A 25,629-nucleotide genomic window follows, 5' to 3' on the forward strand; every position below is an offset into this window, starting at 1 on the left:
TGGCAATTACTTCACGAAAAGGAGTTCCAACTGCATCACTCAATTTGCAGCTAATTAATGTATTTTAACTGCTAACAATAATAATTGCTTTTATCCCCAAATCCTATTACGTATTCAAATAATAAGATCGACTAACAACCCAAAACTCCTTCAAACTGTTTTGCTTGGCCTTTGTTGCCCTATTTTAAATTTTCAAAGTGAGCAGTAGTGAGGCACTGAGGCACTGTTAGAGCTCCCTTTACACTGGGGTTCTGTTTGAAACCCCTTTGCTCACAAAAGACACAAACAGCTCAGTTGCTGCTCAGTTGCTGGAGACACCAAAGATAAGATATAACAGCCGTTGGGAGTGAATTAGGGAGAAAAATAGCTATGCTGACTGAACCAAGGACAAAACCCTTTATGAGGCCCCTCTCCCTTTAATGTGGCTAGTAGGTGTTGAAAACAAAATCTGCCCTTCTTCCCTTATGGGGTATCCAAGAGCCCATATAGAGTCCTTAAGTGGGTTCTCTATCAGTAGGAGAAAATAACAGAGGCCAACCAGAGAATATTGAGTAGCAAAGCAGCTAGTAAGCCTGATCTTTATTAAAGCTGTTGCAACAGGGCGCTCCCCTCACATGCAGGAGGATGGAGGGGGACGCAGAACAAAGGTGTGCCTGCCCTTATATAGACATTTTAAATTCCCTGCCCTGGAGCTCAAGACCACCCGTCCATACATCATACATACATCACGGAAGGGGTGTAACCCAAAACCTCCCCCCACAAACATCATACCTACATCACAAAAAAGGCGGTCTACAGCAGAAATTTGAAAGTTGTTGTTTTTCCTGTCTGCCAGGTTATCCAATAATGCCTTATCTGATTGCCTTTCCTGGTAGTCTGCCCATTCCTTTGAGATGGTGATTTCCCAATTCCTGAGACAATGGGAAGGTTCCCTCACCCCCTCCCTCCTTGCCGAGAAAACATTTGGTCAGTTTGGGAGTCAAAATGGTTTCAGGACGGTGTTCCTGTGCTGCTGCAGACATGTGGTCCACATATCTATGTACGTGCTTGTTTGGTACATTTATGAACATTTATTATATATATAAGACCTTAAATTTTTTATTACAGTAGGCATGTAGGCAAGATGCAGAACTTTAATGTATTAGGCGCTGTCAGCATTTTCTAAGAAGCAGGAAGCAAGCAGATAAACCCAATATAGGCCCTCGTAAGGTTAGCACATTAGGGCACAGGCGTAGGGACTGCAGCAAAATTGTATCCAATGGGCTTTTGCCAAACAACACTCTGCAGATGTCTGGGGGCTTCTAACTGGATTCTGTATGTATTCTTTGTGTGTAAACCCTATAAAACGTCCCTGTGGACAACACCCAGTGTTCAGCTTGGGAATTACCCCGCTGAATCAATGTGCTTTACGCAAACCAATAAAAACGCTGGACTCTCTCTCTCATCTCCTGTGTCTGATTGGCAGGATCCAGGAAGAGCAGGAGTTTGCCTGCATCAGTAAGGGGAGGAAAGTTTCTAAAAAGTAGCTGAAACAACACTCCCATTTCAGGGTAGTTCCAAACATATTTCCTGATTCCTAAAATGCAGTGAACTTGTGCTTTTGAATCCCAGTTGCTGGAAATTGCAGGAAGGGAGAGTACTGTTATGCCAAGGTTCTGCTGGCAGACTTCCCATGCTGAACTAGATAGGCCCCTGGCCTGATCCAGCGAGGAATGTCAGTGTAAACAGATGTGTCTTCAAAAGCCAACAGAATTCCAATCCAACAATCTCCGCCCTCTTCAGAAGCCGCCTTCATGCCTTCACCAAAGCAGACCACACCTGTCGGCCACCACATCCACATCCCTGCAAGCTCTGCCCCCCAACTTTCACGTTTAAGTGAAGGTCAGAATGGGGAGCCTACATGTGTCTATGGGAAGTCAGATCTGGTCCTCGTCTCACATTCAGCAAATGTGTGGAGGGCTTTTTATTTCCTGAACAGGGCTGCAGGTCAGGCATGTGCATTTTGGGGGCCTAATCCGGCCCGCTGGTCGGTCTAATCTGGCCCCTGTGGCAGTTTATTTCCTGAGGTAAAATCCTAAAAAAACCCTCAATAACTTAAACCCTAAAAAAAGGCCAACAACTTTGGTCAGCCCTTTGGCCGGCCCTCACGGCCCTTCACTTCATCAAATCTTTGAAAAAAGTTTGGACACCACTGCTGTAGATAATCTACAAACGGGAAGGGAAAGACAAATAAAGCAGAGGCTTGTATAGTCAGACAACAGTTGCTGCATTTCTCTCACACAGATAGTAAGTAGGAATCCACAGGGCAAACCTCCGTTGAAGAGAAAGCTTCACGAGGCCTTCAGCAAGAAACATAAAATATAGCAAGGCTTACCCTGACCTACTCAGATGATTAGTGTTGTGCAAGGTAGGCCCAGGATGAAAGGTCTGAAAATGTCGCTTTTGCCTGACATCAAAATTCCTCTAGCCTATGGTCTGAAATGGTCTGAAACCATTTCTGACAAGGCCTATGCAGAGGTAATTAAAGGATGCCAAGAGCCAAATGATAGGCCTTTTTGGGTAGCCTGTCATTTTGATCTTTATTCTGCAGAATAATGTAGCAAGCTACCACAAGCCAATAACCTAGGACATCTTTAAATAAGCCACTTGGACTTCCTTTTTGAAACAATGTGGTTTACATGGCAATACATCATCACAGTGCTTGAATTGTTGGGGAGGGAGTGCAGAGAGGACCCAGCCTTCTTACTTTTTTTTGCGCTGCCCTGCACAGGGACACCCCCCAATAATTTGAGTAATGCATCACTGGCATTGCGGCCAAAAATTGCAGATGACACCAATTCCCTCACCCACCCACCCACTCTGAAAACAGAGGAAACATTTGCTTTCAGCATCCCCAGGTTTTTGTTTTGCTAAATGTTTGTTTACACTTTAATGATCATGCCATCCTTTTTTATTGTAACTTTTGTTGCTGCATAAGACAAATGTGATAAACATTTCTTTTTTAAAAAAAGAAGTTCAGGCTATTAAAAACCTACTTACATTTTCCTTCAGGCGTAGGTGCCTTTCTGAAGGAATGTAAGTAAAACTGCCATAACACCTTGCACGCCCAGGCTTTGTCATAGGTTACCCAGGTCAGACTTCCTGAGAACAAAGCAAATTTCTGAGCAAAAACTGCATCGAACTCTCATGTATTTTTTCATGACCTGGTTTGAGGCACAGATGTCAAGCCTTTCAGAATTGAAAGGAATAGAGAAAATAAAGAATAAGGCATGAATTGGGCATTTGGGGAACCTGTGGTCCTCCAGGTATTGCTGGACTCCAAGTCCCATCAGCCCCAGCCAGCAAGCCCAATGGTTAGTAATGGTGGGAGTTGTAATTTAGCAACAGCCAGAGGCCCAAAATGTCCCCATTCCTGCCAAGTTTATACCCTGTAGCCTTTCATTAAGTTTCACTTCTTTGTTCATCACCAAAGCAAATGGCATCAGATACTGAGAATGCATTGATATGTATGATAAGCAGGGCTTTGGGGTCCCGTGTTAAATTGGGATCAAGCTAGCAAAAGGTTTATTTTTAAAGCAATGGAACTCCATTTTAGGCTTAAAGTTAAAGATACCATTTTTTTCTATTTAGAGAGGGATTTCAATGTGACACTTGCAGTCAAATTCATTGCAAGTTATCAGTGCATTCACATGCACCATTTGTCCTCAGATTAATTTCATCAGACTTTTATTCCCATGGTAACTCTCCTTGCAACTGCTCTGATTCTGTTTCATTTGCACATTATATATTTTCAGGTGGATATATATGCTCTCTTTCTGAAGTCGTGTGATCCTGTTTATACTTTCAGCTATAGCATATGTGCATATCTTCTATGCCAGGGCTGGAGAATTTGTGCCCTGCATGTGTTGCTAGTCTACAATTCCCATCATCCCAACACCATTAGCCACCCTATTTTAGATTTATGGATGACATAGGTCAGGGATGGGGAACCTTGGGGGCTGAATGTCTCTGTCCCCCAAGTCTCTGTCTGGTCCTTGGGACTCTCAAAGGGCCACACCCCTCACCCACCTTACGTTTATTTTATTTACATCCTCCTTGAGTGTTTCTGTGTTTATTTTTGCTTGACAAGAATGTGTCACTGAACTCTCATAATGTTTCCTGCTTACATGGACGAAGTCAGAGAAGGTTGTGGGGGTGTGAAAATAACCCTACTGCATGAAATTAAAATTAACAGTTGTTGATCCACCCACTTTTGGACCCACCATGGACTTTCAGGCTGGGAAAAACGTTCCTCATCCCTGGTATACATAAATGAAAACACCTTAGAACTACAGCAGGCACACATGAGAGCAATGTATGGGGGCAACGTTACATGTGATTGTTGCTGCTGTTATTAAAAATCCAGAACTGTGTGTGCATGCACAAAATAATTTCCAGAAGAATAGGATCAAGAAAAGGAGAATATGAGAAAATGTTTTGTAACTTTGTAGAAATGAAACTTTCCGCTAATGATGCATGACCCAGTTTGAAGCCTTGGCAACCAGATTTGTACTCCTGAAGGACAGGAACTAAGGCCCCATCCATATTTTCACTCAACTCGTATTTTGATCATATTGTGTACCAATTAATTCTCTAAGGTCCAAGAGCTTTCCTTGTGGTTCTGTGGCTGTGCTTTGTGAAAATCCAGTCCTACCTGCTGAATCAGATCTCACCGTATGCAGGGAAAATCTGAAGAGAGATTTTGCTTCATCAAGCTTCAGTTCAGCAGATACGGTTGGATTTTCACAAGGCACAGCTGCAGAACAAGAGAAGCTCTTAGGCTCAGGGAAAATAATTGGTACCCAATAAGATCAAAATATGGATCAAGCAAAAGTGAAGATAAGCCCTAAATGATGAAAGGATTGAAAAACACTATGGCATGTAGCTTCTCATTAACCCACCAAATGATCCCATGCAGACAAGTATGTTGAATGACAGAACCCTTAGAACTGGGGTGAGGAACCATTGGCCCGCCACATGCTGCTGAACTACAACTCCCACAAGCCCTAGCAACCAGGGCCATTGGCCTGGGATAATATATCTCAGCAACATCTGTAGGACCAAAGGTTCCTCACACCTGCCTTAGAGCAAGCCCACACCCATCCACCCTGTTTCACAATATTACACCATACATAGGCCAGCCTTCTCCATACTAGGGCCTTCCAAAAAGTTTTGACTACAACTCCCATCATCCTAGACCAGTGGTGGCCAAACTTGGCCCTCCAGCTGTTTTGGGACTACAACTCCCACCATCCCTAACAGGACCAGTGGTCAGGGATGATGGGAATTGTAGTCCCAAAACAGCTGGAGGGCCAAGTTTGGCCATCACTGTCCTAGACCATTGGCTATGCTGGCTGAAGCTCATGGGAGTTATAGTCAAAAACATCTGGAAGGCACCAGGTTGGAGGAAACTGTGCTAAGTTCTGAGAACTAGGAACGGTGTGACAGCAGCATCACTCGGGCATTTTGTGTCCGTTGTGCAACTTATTTTTACACTGTGCTGGAGAAGAAACGGGGAGGAAAGTGAAAAAATAAGCATCAAAGTGATGGCCCATGGATGTGTGAAATTCGAGGCTATCTGAGACAAAGTGAAAATTAAAAACCAGTCAGGCAATCCCCTCTGGAGCAAATTTGCAGGTCTGATTTTCCTACCACAAAATTATTATAACTAAGCACCTTGTCATAGCATTAATTCCCTTGAGTGTTCACCTCCTTACAAGATTTCCAAACTGGAGAAAAACAAAGTTTTAAGGCTTTTAGTAGTGATTAACAAGGTAAAAGAATCTCATTAATCACCATGAAAACAGAGAGGCTGGATCCAGGGAAACTGAAGCATTTTTTTTCGAAGTCCCAGGAGAGTTTTAACCAGAGTTGAAAACAGGAGTGGAGAACCCCTGGCCAGGGACTGAAATGCACCCCTTCATGTCTTTTCATTCTGGACTCAATACTCTCCACAGGCCCTATTCTCTCCCTGGACAAAACTCTCTCCCCTCAGGTTACACTTTTTACTGACCCTGCAACTTTTACTTACCCTCCTTGGGTGCTTGTGCCTGGCTGGACTGAGTCTTTATGGTGCCAATTCAAGAGTCCCAGAGAATCCTGGGAACTATAGTTTTCTTACCTCACAGAGCAACGGGTCTTGGCATTCTTAATGACCCGGCTTTCTCTATGACTGATAAAGCAGTGTAATAATGACTTTAAATGCATGGTGTGGGTGTGATCAGTGTCTCTTGCATTCCCTGAACAGAGTGAGGAGGCATACGTACAGAAACCTTTGATTTTTACATACTGGATTGTGTCCTAATGCATAAAGAGAGGTGTCGCATCCATTGCTATGCCTCAGGCCCCACCCACCTCTGGCATGTGACCACCAGAAGGTTTTCCATGGGTTGAAATCAGTGCCTTTAATCCCGTGATGTAAAATGACATGGGGATAATCTAGTCAAAACAACACTGAAGAGGACTGGAAAACAGTTTGGCTGTTGAAACGTTGCCAAGTCTTTATCAAAATTTATGTACTGGAATGTGTACAGAAGGAGTTTTTTTAAAAAAAATGGAAGGAAGAAGCAAATGGAAGGAAGAAGAAGTTCTCACCAAAGAAGAATGGATAAACAACAACAGCAAAACTAAGAAAATCTCACAACAAGTGTTTTATGGAAGAATGGACGCCTTTTGCAGACTATTTAGTATGATGAACTTGCAAGGAGGATTTGATCTACAAGCAACAGAAATAATAATTAGATTATAATATTGTGGTTATGATTTAATAGACAGAAGATAGAAGGGGAGAAACAACAACTCTATGGAAAACAGGGTGGGAAGTCAACAAAAAAGAAAAGAAAAGATGAAATTGTTTTGATTGTATGTTAATAATGTTGAAACAGTTTTAAAAGAAGGCAATTGGTGCACACACATACTGTGGTGCACACACTTGTGACTTGCCCAATGTATAGAAAGTTCTATCAATAAGCAATTGCTTACTGAAGCAAATGCTTCAAAGGAGTCGTATATGTTTCTCACTCATCACTGCAGCAGTCCTGAAAGCCAGTCTGTCAAATCATTTTGAGGATTAACTCACTTGCCACTTACTTTTGCCTAAACCGAAAATTTTAGTTTAGAGATACCTGCTCAGGCAAAATAGTCAAAACAAGCACAAACATGTTAACACAGCCAAATAGCACCAGCAATGTTCATTGATACAATACACAAATTATCCATAAATGAGGCTATTAATATTGATAGCCCAAAGAATTCAAAGAGTATTGCATGTGATATAATGTGTACAGCAGTGCCTATTGACAGGCTTAACTATCTCTTGGCTTTGCCAGTTTTTCAAGAGTTTTTCACGGGGCATATTCTACAAAGGCACATGATCCAGTATTATTCCTACAAATAGTTTTGTACAGCAAGGAGATCTTTTTTGTCACAGATCCTATAATGAGATCAAATATATGCATGCCATGCCTGAATTTTACACCCCAGAAATTATTTGTCAGGCCAATAAAATTCTAATTTACAAAGCAGATAAAGAAGAAATAAGAATAGTTTTCAACCCACAAGATAAGGAGGTTATAAAAATGCATAAAGGCATTTATGTCTGGGTTGACATTTCAATATATAAAATTAACCCATTTTAGAAAAAATCTATAGGCATAGACTGGATGAAATGGGGGAGAATTGAACTGTCTTATACATCAAGTTTAACTTTCCATTAGCTTACTTTGATGATTAAATTATGCTGATCTTCGGGTTATTTTGCCCTTGAGCCAAAAACTTAACAGACCACTTACAGTCTTGTAATAAAAGACATTTAAGGAATGATGATACTATCATATTGCAACAACTGGAAAGGATATACCTGGATGTCTGTTCACATACAAATGTATTTAAATGAAATTTATAAGCACATCAATCAGCCGCCAGAACACATTTAAGCGATTCTGACACTTTGCATGGCAAATTTATGTTTTAAGCTATAAATACTGTAAATAGCAGCATGGGAATCAATATTAATGAAACAACAGTAGGGATAGCTGACACATTTCCCCCCCTGCTACCTCACAGTAACCCATAACAGATCAGTCAATGTCATCAGAATTGCTGTACGCTGCTTTTCTGCAAAATGTGATTTTCACCACCAGAAATGCTTTCAGAAATGCTCCGTGAACTCTTAAGTACTGAAATGCTACTTCTCCTTGCAAAGATGTATCATAAGAGAAAAATAATCTTTCCTCTTGCCACAGCCTACCTCCCTAGGAAACCTATTTACTGGATACAATACCCAGAAGGCCCCCCAAATAAATTGCCACACATTATGGAAAGGTTAAAGCACAACTTGGGTTATAAATACGGCTTGGCGCTTGGGCTTTTTAGCTTCTTGGCTTCAATCTCTGTCATGCACACCCTTTCACTGAGTTCAGACCACGCCAACTCCCTGGAGAGGGAGAGGGACTCCATCCAACTTTCCCCTGCAACCTATCAGACGTGCAAATTGAATATCAGATTTGTCAACACACAGCCAGCCTGTGTATATTGACATCCTCAAAACTGGCCATCCTCTTCACTAATTTTTTTTCTTCCCCTTTTCATATGACAGTTTGGATGCTGTGAACAGTCCTGCTAATACCAACTCAGGTAGTTTCCAGACAACCTGTTTCTTGGGCATTCCTCCCAATTTGTTTGCAATGAACTCATGGGGAGATGGGGAATGGGAACGTTGGCTATTTATGGAGCATTCATTCTGAGGGAGGTGGTATATTGTTATGCTATCCCACACTTCCCAGTACACTTGCCTGCCCCATCACTTGCCTTATCACAGAAGTCTGATAAGGTGAATGGTTTTAAGAGATGTCAGAGGACCAATGGACAACTACAGAAGGGAAGTCATAATGAATAGAGGGTGAACAGTAATCTAGAGAAGGGGTGGGGAAAGTAGAAACCTGAGGGCCAAATGCAGCCCTTGACCTTAACTTCATGTGACCCTTGGTCTGTTTTAATTCATGTGGGGGAAACCTAGAGAAAGAGAAGGTGGTCATAAGGACACTGGCAACTTTTTAGCAGTTATGGTAGAACAGAGAGTGTGGCCAGGTTGTAGCTGGCACCTAGCTGACTCAGGGTCCCTTGCAACTCTAAAATTCTATGATCCGGTCACAGACTAGTTTCCCCATATTTTGTGTCTATCATGTCATGGAGTGACTCTTCCCTCAAGCCCATGCACTTAATGTTAGCTTAGGGGGATTGCTCCTCAGCTCCTCAAACACAGAACTCATTAAGTAAGGCCTCTGGTACATATTTCTGCTAGGGAGTGAGATATGTTGCTGGCACACAATTGCTCCTGTGGATGGGAGTGACAGTAAAAACCATGAAAACTAGTTGCCATACCCACAGAGGCGTATAACATTTACCATAAGTAATGGCAGTGCTTTTTTCCGGCAGTACTCAATGGTCTGCAGTAACAGAACCCATTTTCCACCCTAGAAAAAAAGCACTGAGTATAGCCACAAGACAGCAGAAATGTGTTGTTGTTTTTCCTCCTCCTAGATGGGCTATCTTCCTCTGCTCCTCGTTTCCCTCTACAGCACATGCAGTAACCCCCTTGTTGACCATTGGAACCACTATTGGTCTCATCTGCTCAATCCGCCACAGAGGAAGTCCCTAACTCACTGAGAGTTTGAGACCCATTGGCTATCCTCACCTGGTTATTGCAGAAGGTTTTCCTGTTCTAGAGGAACTCATCTCCCTCTTTCATTCCCAGTCAGCAATAACATGATTTGCTATTAGTCCTCATGTGCACAATGTCAAATTTTGTGCTATTTTTTTCTTCATTTTTATTAGTCCAGTTCGTAGGTTGATCCTGTTTATCCTGCATGGCTTTTTAAGGAGTGTCTGATAATACTCTTAGCCACAACCTTGCTCTACTAAATTTTTTAAAGGTTTTATCTTTTTTTAAAAAATGCACAGATTTTTCTCTGAACCAGATAGATGGCGGGGGAAAATCTTCCATAACGTTACGATGACATTTTCTACGGAATTAATTCAAATAATAATCCTTCCCTGTGATTGCTAGCCATGGAGAGCAGCATAAAGAAAAGGAGATTTTAGAATTTGTATAGAAGGATCAGTTGTATGCTGACTACTTGCCAGATGGATGGAAAGAAATAAAATGCCATGGAAATTGGCAGAAAAACATCCATATTAACTGTGAAAATTAAAGCTTTATAGCACAGTCTTTAAGGGGGAAGTTATTTTCTTTATTATAGAAATGTTAATGAATATAGAAGGAGCAGAATAAATGTGAATATAATGATTAAATATACAAAGCAACCCCTTAGCTTAGAAATATCTTAACTGCAAGCTTGAAAACTTTATAAAAGAAACAAAATTATAGCCATGGATTGGGATGTATTTGCCATTTTTGAAATAAACGCACAGTGGCAGATTTAAATGATTCATGTAAGTTCCCAAAACAGCTACATACAAACTTGTGAAGTACTGATGGTTTGCATGAGATTTTCTATTTCAATAGCCAAGTGTCATGACATTGCCTTATCAAGCCAAGAGCCCATCTACTACAAGAGCCCATCTCTGTCCATAAGAATGTCCTTAGCAATGGTGATAATGTTCTCATTGTTTCCCATCAGCATTTGTTAATAACAGGTACTGTATATTGCCTTTGAGCACTGGCATATCATTATACTTTGTGCAAAGGTTGCTATTAATAGCATTTAGCATTTCTTTGGTGCAATCAGTGGGTTAATTGCTGCGCAAAATGCAGAAGTAATCCCAGTTTGCAATCTGTAATCAATTGGGAAGAGGATATAGGTCAGTTCATAATTTTTTTGTTCTAGCCAAAGGCAATGATAAACTTGTAGCAATAGTATTAATGAAATAATACAGAACACCCATCCATAATATAAGCCAACAGGAGAGAGAAGTTACCAGAGACATCAACAAACTCAAATCAATCTTGATTTCATATTAAAGCTCTGAATCACTACAACAATTTATAGTGATTTTATCTAACTCGTTTTTCCTAACTGCGGGTGTTGTTGTTTTGCAGCCAGTGCATAGAGGGCCAATTTCTGTGTTACAAAGCTATTATTGTCACTCAAAAGAAACGGAACCATTTCTGATGGGGTATACCCACTTACTTGTGTGAACAAAGGTTTCAGAAAGTGATCTGTTGGGTCTCTATAGACTAACAAAGGACGCAGGTGGCCTAAACCACTAAGCCTCTTGGGCTTGCCAATTGGAATAGGTACCGCTGCGGCAGGAAAGTATATGGTGTTTCCATGCGCTCTGGTTTCTATCATAGTGTTCCATTGTGCCAGAAGTGGTTTAGTCATGCTGGCCACATGACCCAGAAAGCTGTCTGTGGAAAAACGCCGGCTGCCTCAGCCTGAAAGTGAGATGAGCGCCGCAAACCCCATAGTCACCTTACTATAGACTAACAAATGATGAGAGACGCCTTCAACCCAAGGTTGACCACAAATTCAAAGTCTGTCTGTGTATGGGACCTTGTTGCAACACCCATCCAAGGCTGCTGGGGGAATCACTTGGAAACAACTCAGTTTATTAGCAAAACTGGTGAGAGTTTGATCAGATAACAAGCTCTAAAGAAGTGGATATACAGCACAGGGATGAAAGGCATCAGACAGAACAAGAACAAGAACAAGGACTTGAAAATGGGTTCTTGCATTTGACCAGGAAATTTTGCCAGCAGATCCCAGTAAGGGCCAGAAAACAGAGAAATAAGCACAGCAGATTGGTATTGGATTGAAATTGGCCACAGCTTTACTGATTAAGTACATTTTGGCCAGAGCATTGGGTATGAATTCAGTATCAAGAAACCCGCTTTCTGGTTGATAACTATGGTGGAGTTGACCCAGAGCTGGGTAGTTGTACCTGACATGGACCTGGCGCATTGACCCCAGTTGGGCTGCCATTGGAAAAGGTGTTATGGTCCATTGGCCCCACTGTGGGCATCTGGACAAAGACACCTTTCCTGGACCCCTTTAACAGGGTACCCAGTCAGCTAAGCATCCAACCCAATGCTTTATCTGCCAGTGTTGTGACTGTTCCTATGAGATAGGTGAAAACCTGCAGGCCAGTCAATTTATTTGCAGGGGGGGAATCCTCCCTGGCCCTGAATATGGTGGCTGAATAACCATAGCAAGGTCCTCATACCAGCATGCCTGTCCATCTTGGGCAGGTCCTTTCCAGCTTGGGTGGGCAGGTGGTGAAGAAGAAGGCAAAGGTGAAGGTGAAGGTGAAGAAGAAGCAGAAGAAGCAGAATAATTTATTATTTATACCCTGCCCCACCCTGGGCAGCTCCCAACAGAATACTAAAAACACGATCAAACATTAAAAGCTTCCCTAAACAGGGTTGCCTTCAGATGTCTTCTAAAAGTCAGATAGTTATATATTTCTTTGACATCTGATGGGAGGACCTTCCAAACGGCAGGTGCCACTATTGAGAAGGATCCCTTCCTGGTTCCCTGCAACTTCACTTCTCCTAGTGAGGCAACCGCCTGAAGGCCTTTGGAGGAGGACCACAGTGTCTGGGCTGAACAATGGAGGTGGAGATGCTCCTTCAGGTATACTGGGCTGAGGCCATTTAGGGCTTTAAAGGTCAGCACCAACACTTTGAATTGTGCTCGGAAACATACTGGGAGCCAATGCAGGTCTTTCAGGACCAGTGTAATATGGTCTTGGCAGCCACTCCCAGTCACCAGTCTAGCTGTCGCATTCTGAATCCAGCAAAGACCTCCAAATGAAGCATTCTCCACAAGGTCACACTCTTAAGGACTGGTAGGTGGCAGGTACAATCTGCCCCTTCCCCTGTGTCTGGAGTGGCCCTTGTGATAGGCCCCATCCCTGTCAGCCAGCACAGCTGGAAGGCGAAGGTGTCAGATGTCCCCCCCCCACTTCCCATGGCTGCATGGGAGGTTATGGCCTTGAGACTGGGCCATGGCTGGGTTGTAGGGCAAACACTGCTCCCATGGAGCCCCAGGTGAGTGGGAATCAGCAGAAAATAATGTGCTGATGAGACATCTGGAACAAAAGAAACAAAGGTGTTGTATATAACTCACTGACATTTGCACACACATACAAATGGCTCAGGTGTGGAGAAGAAAAGGAGATCAATGGCCTGTTGGCCAGGAACAAAGAATATTGAAAGGCGATTTGAGGGTTGTTTGAATTCTTTTTGCACCACTGCTACCTTTGCCCAGTCCGTCTATATTTTTTTCTTTTAGAAATCTGGGTAAATATTGAAACTAAAACTAGGACAAGAATGAAGGAATAAAATTAAGCTTAAATCTGAATATTCAGAAGAACTGAGACTTAAACTTGGAATTAGGCCGCAGTTCTTAAGAGGATGACAGACAAAGGACTTGATATGACATCGTGTGTATGACTTTTTTATGTATCAATTAAATGCAGGTTCCAGGAAGGCCAGAGTGGGCATGAATTAGGACAGAATAGTTTGGAAATAAATAGCAGTTAGCAGTAAAATGAACGTTTTGATTCAACTTGAAAATCTTTGTTTTTTAAAATGGTAAAATCTGCACCTGCTAGGCAGTTCAAATGAATTTTATTGAGGTGGCATCAGGGCTTTTTTTCAGCCGGAACAGCTCAAGTGGGCACCATTGCCATTGTAAGAGAATGAGGGAGGTGTTATCGTGATTTCTGGCACCTCTTTTTCTAGAAAAAGAGTACTGGGTGCAATGGACCTCATATGAGGACTGTACTATTGGTGCAAAGAAAAAATGAGTATAAAAGGAGAATTCCTGGATGCCTAGATCCAGGTTTGGGACAAGTACTGTTTGGTGTGAGAACGCCGGCAGAGATTTAAAATTACAACAAATACAGCAACGGAAAGCATGGAAACACAGGCTGTTAGTCCTTTAAAATATGCCTTTCCAGGTTACTTCCAAAGTTTCTCACTTCCCCTAGCATAGAAAAAGACCACGTTTGGAAAGTTTAAAATGGTTTACTTACAAGCTCTTCAGAGGTCAGGTTCATGTGCTTTTCCAAGCAGCAGCCAGAAAAGTTACACAGGCAATAAAACTTAGTCAAAAAGTGGTATAAGTTTCTTCAGTTATTGGTATAGGAAAATAAGAATGGCTCGTGAGAGCCATGCAGCTAAACTGGAGCAAGCATCTTAGCCTCTTCACACACTGTGTTCACCAGGTAGACTGGAAGGGAACAAAGTCTTGACCACCTAGTTCCCCCCCCCCCCAAGGTGAGCTAGCAGGTAGGACAGCTTACTCTAGCCTTAACCCCTTCATGCATTAATTAGAATTACGTAGGGCTTTTTTTTTCCAGCTGGAACTCAGTTCCGGCACCTTTCAGGTTCATTCTGAATTATCTAGGATGAGAGCAAAAAAGCAAATCAGCACTGGCTATATTGTCTGCCCGTAAGAACATAAGAAGAGACTTGATAGATCAGCCAAAAGCAAAGCAACATTCTGTACTGACCGTGGCCACCTAGATGCCTATGGGAAGCCTACAAGCAGAATCTGAGTGCAATAGCTCAAGCTGAGGTACAATGTGGGTTCTCTTGGGCTACAACAGCATTTCCCAACCAGGTGTCATACAGATGTTGCTGTCCTACAACTCCCATCATCCCAGATGATTGGGCATACTGGCTGGGACTGATGAGAGTTGTAGTCCAAGTTGGAGAAGGCTGAGCTACCTCATACCTACGTTTTTCATGAGCTTTCCCAACACACCTGGCACACTGCTACTACTGTGCTAAGCTGGGCAGGAAACAGACACTTAGTCCCTTCTATGTTAGAAATGTTTGCTGTGCTCCTTTGAGCAAAACGAGCATAATACTTGCCCTGGACGAGGGCAACTTCTGCTCACACAGCAAGTAAATTACTAGGGCACACAGCTAGATATTTTAAAATGTTACAAAAGTGAATGCTGTTGAGATTCTCAAACTGGAGTAGAAAGTATTAATTAGGAAGTGAGAACAAACAAAGGTGTTCTAAAGATTTTCAATCTGTTCAAATGGCAGTGGGGGTAATACATAATAATTTAAATCTCTAGTCTAGAGGGAGCATGCCAAACACTTTAAATGTAAAGCTGCCGTAACACAGATGTGAACTCTGGAGAACAATTAAGTTCCTGCAAACGTACTTGAAAGTTTGTATCCTAAAGGGAACCGCCAAAAGTGAGAGAAAATTGCAAGTCTTTTAATCCAATTACAGCACCTCTTAAATTGTTCCTTAGCTACTTGTGAAGAGAAAGCAGACCCCACCATCTCACTTCTGCCACCTAATCCTCTTGTTTAATTTTCATCTTCCCCTAGCCTATAGATTTGAGAGAATGGTGGCAAAAGTATTTTTGGATGTGTTTGCAAAATGTGAGTCACAGCTGAAAGTGATGACCACAAGGTAAATAAAAAGCATCCATTGGTATAGCCCTTTGGTGTTCTTTAGGTGGAGAGAAAGGATCACTTTTTCTTTTTTTAAGCCAGTATATCTTCTCATTCATATGTCCTATATATTCTCATTGGAATCCTTAATGCCGCAGGAAAATCTTCCTGATATTCATTTCATTTCATACAAAATGTATTTATAGAGAGAGCTGGGGTTTTCTATGAATGTTACTCTGTCATCCAGTTGAACATGAATGGCTGTCCGGCTTGCAAAATATTGGCCTCTGAGAACTGACAGGCAGCTGTAAGTGGTTATAGTAGTTATTATAGCCTAAATCCACTGCAGAGTTAAGCTTGCTTAAGCCTATTGAAATCAATGGTCTTTAGCACACCTAACCTTTGTTGCATTTAGGTCTATATAGGAAGCTGTCAAACCACTGGTCCATCTGGGAAGGTTCCTTCACAGCCCCACCAGGGGATATCAGGGATTGATCCATGCTTTCTTTCTTTCTTTCTTTTCCCCTGACAGACTGTCATTTGTCTTCTTGTTAACATGCCAGGGATTGAGCCATGACCCCCTCCCCCCCCCCCACTTATTAGTAACTCTTGGGTAAACAGCCCCACAAAGCAGTAATAAGCCTGAGATTATTAAGTTAAGCTTTGCTTGCAGAGGAGAAACAAATTTAACTCTGCTATGGCATTTTCAAATATTTTGTAAACACAAAAGGTCCCGTTCTTTTTGCACAGAACTTGTTGGAATGATAAGTAGCCGGGTTAATTGGAATCAATTAACAAACTGGGCACATTGACTGATGTTTTTAAATATGCATTATGGAACGTTCTCCATTACAAAAGACAGTGCTCCCCTTGGTGTTACAGCATAATGAAACAATGCAGCCCTAATTCAAACCATCCTGCTAACAGTGAATTCAGCTGGCAAGTGACAACAGTACTGTAGGCAAATTGGACAACTGAGGAGAAAGAAGGTGTGTGTGTGTGTGTGTGTGTGTGTGTGTACATGCACACACCCCTTTGGAAGGGAGTATACTGGAGCAATCTCCTCTCCCCCCCCCAACTCCCCACAGAGGGTTGCAATGGAGATTCTTGGAAGAGGACATGGCTGGCTCATTGCAACATTTTGTTGCAGGTCCTATTTGTCTAATTGAATGTGGGGTGGGGAGAAGACACTTGTTTAAAGAACTTTGAGCACACACTTGAACTTCATGAACCCGAAAGATCCTAGAGGAATTAAACATTGCATAGATGACATATCCAGTGTGTTTTCCTTTCAAGACTTTAGCAGTCATCATTCAATCCTCATCAAGATGGCGGGAGCATGAGAATGGAAATGAGAAGCGTGTAACACAACTCACTTTCTGTTCTTAGATGTTGGCTTAAGCAGATGTTGGAGAAAGACGCCATCTCACTTGTTTGCAATGCTAACAAGATGGCAAATGACAGCTTGTCAGTCAAGAAGAAAGAAAGAAAACATCCCTGCTATATGAAAAAGTTCTACCACTGATTCTGGCAGGCACATCCTGGATGGCTGTTCCCAAGAGGACATACTCTACATGTTACGTACCTTCAAAACATCTCAGCTAACAAACAATTACACTGAAGTATTGACAGGTTGCTGCTGCCAAAATAAACCACCCTACAGTCAAGGAAATAAAAGCACACCTGTATTACTCAAAAGATGTGGAATAGGCTAACTAGGCTGCCATTTCCAAACCATCATATCATCTTCTCATGATGTCAAATGTCACATTAATATTTTATAGGCTGAGAATCATATCAATATATATATAAACTGTGTATGAAATTAACATAAGCACTGCTGCACCGTGCAACATTTCTGTCTCTTCACTACGTGAAGAGGGGCATGGTAGGTACTGCACATACAAAAATGCATATTGTAGCTAGTGAATTGAACCTATAATGTTTCTTCTAATGTCTCCCTGTGGATGCTTTTCCCTGTGGGGTCACCGCAGGTTGCGGTCAGTGCCCCCCTCCAAGGTCTCCCTGCCCACTGTCTTGGACAGCAGGGACCATCCAACCTTCAGACAGTGAATGAATCAAATAAAAGGGGACATAACTCAGCAAGACCAGGAGAACCTTCTTTCCAGCTATCTGTCCCTACCATCTTGCCCACCTGCAGGCAGAGGATGCAGGGCTGATCTTTAGTTGGCCTACCATGTTTGATCATTTGTTTCAGCTTTCTTCCTCTCCAACCCTGCCCATCTCTCAACTCATTTTTGGCATGATGTTACAAAGCATAACATTCCCAGCACCATTATTTTACATCAGGGTGTATGAGATGATAGAGGAGGTGTTGTACCACTGGTGGGGGACACGCCGTGCTCCTTCTGGAGTACTTTGTCCACCTTTGGTCCCTACCTAGCACTCAGCTCTCACCTGCGGCTCCTAGAAGCTGTCCCCAGGCAACAGTGACCAGACCCCCGGAAAAGGCTTCAAATGGCTGGCTAAACCAGGTGATAGTAGCCAACTGGTCTCAACCCCTCAGTTAGGAACTTCCCCTGCATGCGAAGACAGGCTCTGGCATACTGAGTGGATGAGACCAATAGTGGGCCCAACAGTCAAGAAGGCAGTTTCTGCACGTGCTGTAGAGGGAAGTTTGGGGCAGATGAGGCTCTCCATCCAGGAGAACTCTGATCCTAAATCTCTGCTGCCTTGTGGGATATCTTCGGGAGAAGAAAAGGTTGAGGAGTAAACCCTACACAAAACTGGAGTGGAGTCCCTAAGGCAGTTGGAAGCTGTCTTGGACACCTCTGTCTGGTAACTCCTTCAGCCAAGCTTGTGCTTTCCTTTGGACCACATCAGCAAGGCTGAGAGGGCGGTTTTGTCATCTGGGCAGCCCAGAACCTCCATACACACTGCCCAGGCTTGCACCATGAGGTGGTCACTTCAGTGCTGCAAACACAGCGGTTTGACTTCACCCCCAGAGGCGTACTCCATTGTCTCTCAAGACAGACTGATGCCTGCAATAACTTTTATACATCTCACAGGGAAATGCAGTGGTACAGATGCTTAAGAATTTTGTATAAGTCATTTTTATGGCATATTACTTCTACCAGAATAACCAGTCTGGTATAAGCAAAACATATATTGAAAAAACCTACTGAAATCAATGGGACCTTGAGGGCACATTGGAACATCTGAACTTTCTTACACCCGTAGAATTCAGCATAGAAGATCTGCTTAAATGATTATGCCAAAACTAAAGTAAGATGAACATTATTTTAGGGAATAAAAGAGCACAAAATAGCACTTCAGCTTATTAAATAAACTTGGTCAGTCTCTCCTTTTCCCTAACATGAAATGCTATTACTCTGTTCCAGAAGGATTGGGAAGTAGACCAGGTAATATTACTGCCCTTTCGAGAGGACTAAAGTATTGTAAGAACATTGATCTGATGGGATTTCAGTTATCACCTTGGAAGAGATTGACTGGAACACTAATTGTAGAATCATTAAGCGGTTTCTTTTTCTTCTAGATGTGCTAAAAGTCTGCTTCTTATCCAGTTCATTGAGCAAGTCACACTGGACATAGTAATTCAAGTTGAAAAAGGACTGTGGTGAAGGGACAAAACAAGAATAATCAGGTCAATAAAGTGGGGGAATAGATGGAAGTGATGAGAAAATCTAGGTAGATCTACTTACAAAACACAACAGATCTGAAATGCAAGTTGATAATGAAATTAAAATGGTAATGTCACGGGTACTCAAAGAACAGATTTTAAAAAATAATAATAATAATAATAAATTTTATTTATATCCCGCCCTCCCCAGCCGAAGCCGGGCTCAGGGCGGCTAACAACACTAAAATAGTGCAACGTTATAAAAACATCAAAGAATTAATTAAAATCAAAATTGATGGCAACCATAAACTAAAGTATTGTAAAGATTGCCAAAGGAGGGAGTCAGGCTGCGCCCTGACCAAAGGCCTGGTGGAACAGCTCTGTCTTGCAGGCCCTGCGGAAAGATGTCAAGTCCTGAAGGGCCCTTGTCTCTTGTGACAGAGCGTTCCACCAGGATGGAGCCGCAGCCGAAAAAGCCCTGGCTCTAGTTGAGGCCAGCCTAACCTCTCTGAGGCCTGGGACCTTCAAGATGTTTTTATTTGAAGACCGTAAGTTCCTCTGTGGGGCATACCAGGAGAGGCGGTCCCGTAGATACGAGGGTCCTAGGCCGTATAGGGCTTTGAAGGTTAAAACCAGCACCTTAAACCTGATCCTGTACTCCACCGGGAGCCAGTGCAGCTGGTATAGCACCGGATGAATGTGATCCCGCAGCGAAGACCCCGTAAGGAGTCTCGCTGCGGCATTCTGCACCCGCTGGAGTTTCTGGGTCAGTCTCAGGGGCAGCCCCACGTAGAGCGAGTTACAATAATCCAGTCTGGAGGTGACCGTCGCGTGGATCACAGTGGCTAGGTCAGGGCGAGAGAGGTAAGGAGCCAACTGCTTAGCTTGGCGGAGATGAAAAAATGCCGCCTTTGTTATAGCTGCAATCTGCGCCTCCATGGAGAGGGAGGTATCGAAGATTACACCCAAACTCTTAACGGACGGTGCTGGCACTAATTGCACCCCCGCAAGAGATGGGAGTTGCCCCCTCAATCCCATATCGTCCCGTCCCAGCCAGAGGACCTCTGTCTTCGAAGGATTTAACTTCAACCGGCTCCCACGTAACCATCCAGCCACAGCTTCCAAGCATCTGATCAGTGTGTCTGGGGCCGAGTCAGGATGGCCATCCAGCAACAGATAGAGTTGGGTGTCATCAGCATACTGATGGCAGCCCAGCCCAAAACTCCGGACAAGCTGGGCGAGGGGGCGCATAAAGATGTTAAAAAGCATCGGGGAGAGTATCGCACCCTGGGGCACTCCACACACCAAGGAGTGGCGGGATGACAGTTCCCCCCCAAGCGCCACCCTCTGTCCCCGACCAGAGAGAAACGAGCGCAGCCATTGAAGGACTGTGCCCTGGATCCCCACGTCGGCAAGGCGGTGGTCCAGGAGTTCGTGATCGACCATGTCGAAGGCTGCTGACAGGTCTAGAAGAATCAGCAGCCCCGACCCGCCTCGATCCAGCTGCCTGCGGAGATCATCTGTTAGGGCGACCAGAGCCGTCTCGGTCCCATGACCAGCGCGGAAGCCGGACTGGAATGGATCCAGAGCCGATGTTTCATCCAGAAACCTACCAAGCTGTTCAGCAACCGCTCTCTCAATCACCTTACCCAGGAATGGAAGATTCGAAACTGGGCGGTAATTGGATAGATCTAAGGGATCTAATGATGTTTTCTTTAAGAGCGGACGCACCACTGCCTCCTTCAGTTCCCCTGGGAATGTCCCGGTGCCAAGGGACAGATTGATGATATCCCCCAGGGGGGCCCGCACCTCGTCTGGACACGCTCTAATCAGCCAAGACGGGCACGGGTCAAGAGGACAGGTGGTGGGCTTTCCAGCTCGGAGGAGTCTGTCCACATCGGCTGGGGATATCCGATCAAAGTGGTCCAATACTGGACCCGAGGACAGTCGAGGGGCCTCCAGTTCCTTTATTGTATCCAAATTGGCAGGGAGGTCATGGCGGAGCGACAGGACCTTCTCCGCAAAAAAGCTCGCAAATGCCTCACAGCTGTGTGTCAAATTATTATTTAAATTTGGCTGTCCTTCGAGGGACGTTAAAGACCGAATTACACTAAATAATTGTGCCGGGCGAGAGCTAGCGGATGCAATGGAGGCCGAGAAGTAGGACTTCTTAGCAGCCTTCACTGCCATCTCGTAGGTTTTCATAAAAACTCTATAAGATGTTCTTGAGGCTCCGTCACGGGCACCCCGCCATACTCGCTCTAGCCGTCTGAGGTCCCGCTTCATTTTCCGGAGCTCCTCAGTAAACCAGGGAGCCCGGTTTCTACGGGGTCGCAGAGGGCGCTTAGGTGCGATCTCATTGATGGCTGCCAGGAGCTGGGTATTCCAGCCCTCAACAAGCTCAGTCAATGAGTCGCCAGGGGGAGAAAGGTCCCGCAAGGCTTGACGGAACCTATCAGGGTCCATCAGCCTCCGCGGGCGAGCCCAAATCGGCTCGCCACCTAAGCAGGGTGGGGGTGGAACATCAATCCTGGCTTTCAGAGCATAGTGATCAGACCATGGCACCTTGATCGAAGGAAACATGATCACATCTATACCGACACCAAAGATCAAATCCAGCGTGTGGCCTGCTTGATGTGTGGGGCCCGAAACAAACTGGGAGAGCCCTAGTGTCGCCATGGAAGACACCAGGTCCAGAGCCTGTGAGGAGGGAGTGGCATCGGCATGGATGTTGAAGTCCCCCAATACCAATAGGTTAGGGAACTCCAAGGCCCAGCCGGCCACCGCCTCCAGCAGGCCTGACAGGGTGGCTGCTGGTGCGCTAGGTGGCCGGTACACCAGCCAGACAGCCAAGCTCACCTCGGAGCCCCACACTAGGCCAACACATTCAATGCCGGGGATCGATGGCGGTGGTAGAGCCCTGAAAGAACAATCTTCCCGGATTAATAATGCCACCCCTCCCCCCCGGCCCACAGTCCGTGACTGGTGGAGGACGGAAAAACCCGGGGGCGCCATCTCTCGTAAGGTAACAGTATCCCCTTCGCGCACCCAGGTCTCCGTCACACAAGCCAGGTCGACCCCCTGCGAGATGATGAAATCTCGCAGGGTGGCGGTTTTGTTGCCTATAGACCTGGCATTGCACAACACCAGTGACGGAGGTGAGTAATCCTTGCTCACCCTACCCTCGTCTCTCGGGATGGGGCGCAGATTGGAAGGGGTACGAGCATATCCGTATCTCGATCCCCTTCGCCTATGACATCTGCCCCCACCGCCATACCTCCCTCGCCCCTCCACAGTAGGAATCCCAAGCCTCATACTCGCCTCCATTTACAAAATACAAAAGCAAACAAACAAAAAACAATTTCACCAAAACAAAACCAATCCCCACCCCACTCAACAACCATCCCACCCCAACCCAAAATAAAAGAAAACAAAATAAAAATACATGGATAAAAACCACCGTTTATGGTGGTACAACAAAATAAAAAGTAAAAACACTTTTAAAAACACTTTAAAATATATAAAACGTTTAAACATTTGCTGCTGCAGCACCAGTGTCCTTAAAGTTGTGGCGGTGGTGAGTATGGGGCCCGCCCCCAGGCCCAAGGTGGAGAATGGGCTTGCAGGGGGAGCGGTCCTCCCCAAGACTCACCGGCAAAGCGGCAGCAACCATAAAGATTCATTGCACCATTAAAGAAAAATAAAAAATGATGATTTACAATGTGTTGACCAAGTATCTGAGTCTCACAGAATCCTTTATGAGTTAAGATGTAAAGCAAAGATTTCTCTGTAAATGAAATGTTGAGATGTAATGGACAAAATCTAGGCTGCAGTCCTTATGTGGAAGTAAGTTCCATTGAATTCAATAGGAGCACTGAGCAGACATGTCTAGGGCTGGGCTGTGAGTCAGTTAAGCATTATTTACCTCTTATTTTGAAGATTTATGTTCTGTTGTCAGGGTCTAATGAATGCCTTGTGGCTGACAGCACATTAAAACAATACCAAAACATGCCTTCTTCCTCTGGCTGGTAGCAGAGGCCAATGTGTCCTTCCCCTCACTAGGACCTGTTCAGACGCAGGAAAAACTGATGGCTGGCACAGAGTTCTTTCTGGGAAAGACAGGCGAAAGTCATTGCAGCCAGCTACTCATTCTCTAGCTGATGGCTGCAGCCAGGCTGGTCTCCCCTCCTTGCATAGGAGGGAAAGGCTGACATAACCTCCCCAAGGCAACCATTCACTTTTGAGTCCCATGGAATTCAATGGGGGGAAATTAAGTGCGTGCTTATATCTACCGTTGACACCAGTGGGATGTAAAAGGCCTGAATTCTAGGTAGACTGTGTCGTGTTTACAAGACCTCTGGGTATGTTACATATACCGATTTCCCTTTCAGGACGGTGGCAGGAAACACAGACAGAATCATGTTTCTTTATTTAGAATGCTGCTCCTGGGAGGTTTTATGCATAAAGATAAATTGTGCGCTCTCATGTCCTTGTACTGTGTGCGTGTCTCCTATAAATGTGCTATATGAAGCCTGCTGCAATATCATTAGTAATGTGCCCATCTGTATTAGATTATTTCATTCCCTTATAGCTATTTAATGTTTTAGAAGAGTAAGTGCCTTAGCAAGTGCAAAATCAGAGATGTGCTTTATTTTATGCAGGTGACCATTTCTGAGTAATGTCCTCTAGCAAAATAATTCATTGTAGATGGCTGTAAAAAAAAATATGCCTGTGTATTAATGTATTAATGATATTAATGCACATCATGGGCTGTTGGCAGGGAACTGTTCTGAAAACATAGCATGAATTATTTTATGTAGAATTCATGGAGCCACAGTGTGATTTTGGATTACTGCTGGTGTGAAAGACATGAGCTATCAGATATTACATTTTTAAAGATGCATTTTCAGAAACTGCATGTAATGTGTTCCAGGAGGATGATTACAAGCAACTGGTGTGGAGGACAAGTGTAATGGGGGGGGGGGAATCAGGGGTATTTGAGGATGAGACGGAAAATGTAAGACTGAGATTAATCCTCATAAAACATAGGTGGCACCATCGTTAATCAATGGGATTACGAAAAAGTAAGGATATGTCAACACTTTTACTTATAGGTGGGAGAAGATGGATGAGAAATTGTCAGGGTTTTAGGAGAAGCAAACAACCTGTGAACAAAAAAAAGAGCAAATTTACATTTCCTATATAACAGTTTCTAGCAGTAAACTGAATATTATTTTTAGCAGTAAAGCAGGCAATTTCAGTATCACCAGGGAAGGTGTGGTGTTCCTCTGCAGCCTGGGATCCTGGAGGTTTGGCTGCTTCAGGTTCCTCATTTTGTTTTTGAAGCTCTGTTTGGGAATTATTCCAGAACATGGAATATAAGCACGAGGAGGCCACACACGCTGGCCTCACCCCCATGTCCAAACATGTGCCACTGCCCTGTGGACCCTGACCTTCTGACATAAGGAATGAAGGCCTGAAGGGGCCTTCCAGAGAATGTACTTAGAAGCTTTTGCATGACCAGGAAACATGATAACCCTGATAGCAGTGGTTTCTCTCCTAGGCTGTTGGTGGAATCTGTTAGAATTCCTGCTCCATGATTGCAGTCATGGGATTTTTGTCTTTCACATGACGTGGTATGTTTTGACTCCACAGAGTGGGAAGTGATGGAGACAGGATGTTTGTGTTACTGTGTTCCGAGAAGTGGGACTGCTGTCCTCTGTTTTTTCTCTTTGCTGTCTTATGCTAGAGAGAGAGGGAGCCATGTTGCAGTGCTCCGTGTGTGTTTATATGTAAATAAAGTAGATTAGCCAAAATGCTGAGTTGCTGAGGTCTGTCACACAAGGTGCGCAAACTGCAGATCCCTGAGTGTGCCAGTGTCTGTTGGCATCGATCACTGTGATGTTTGGGCAGAAGAAAGCTTTTGAAGCTCCTGAACGAACGGCCAGGAGGGAGAGAACATGCCAGTCGGGCATGTGTCCCTGCCAGAGTCCTACTCGAGTGTAGGACAAGCTCCTGACAGAATCCACCACCACCCATCCATGGTAAAAGACAGGAGGGGAGCATATACCACCCTCACTCCCTGAGTTAAGAGCTAGAGATGTGTTGGGTTAAGGTAAATTTGCTGTTTCATGGCTCGGGATTAATGGGAGGTCCTAACATATATCCAGTGTGACTGATGGGCATTTTGTGAGTATTGTACTTGATATTGTTTCAATTCTTTCATTGTGCTTTTTGTGTACTGTCGTACCTTGGCTCTTGAACACCTTGGTACTTGTACGTTTTGGCTCCCGAATGCCGAAAACCCAGAAGTAAGTGTTCCGGTTTTCTAACGTTTGTCAGAAGCCAAACGTCCAACATGGCTTCTGCTAGATTGCAGGAAGCTCCTGCAGCCAATCGGAAGCCGCGCTTTGGTTTTCAAACATTTCGGAAGTCGAACGGACTTCCGGAATGGACTATGATAAACCAAGGTACGACTGTATGTCTTTTGTTTAGGGAAGTGTTGTTTTTATTTGTTGGTGCTTTGATGCTGGTGCGAGCTGCTTTGAGCTCAACTTCACTCTTGGCAAAATGGTGTAGAAATATTAAATCAAAGCAAAATGCA

Source organism: Podarcis pityusensis (genome assembly GCF_964106645.2).
Source record: "Podarcis pityusensis genome assembly, chromosome: 10".
Classification (NCBI taxonomy): Eukaryota; Metazoa; Chordata; class Lepidosauria; order Squamata; family Lacertidae; genus Podarcis; species Podarcis pityusensis.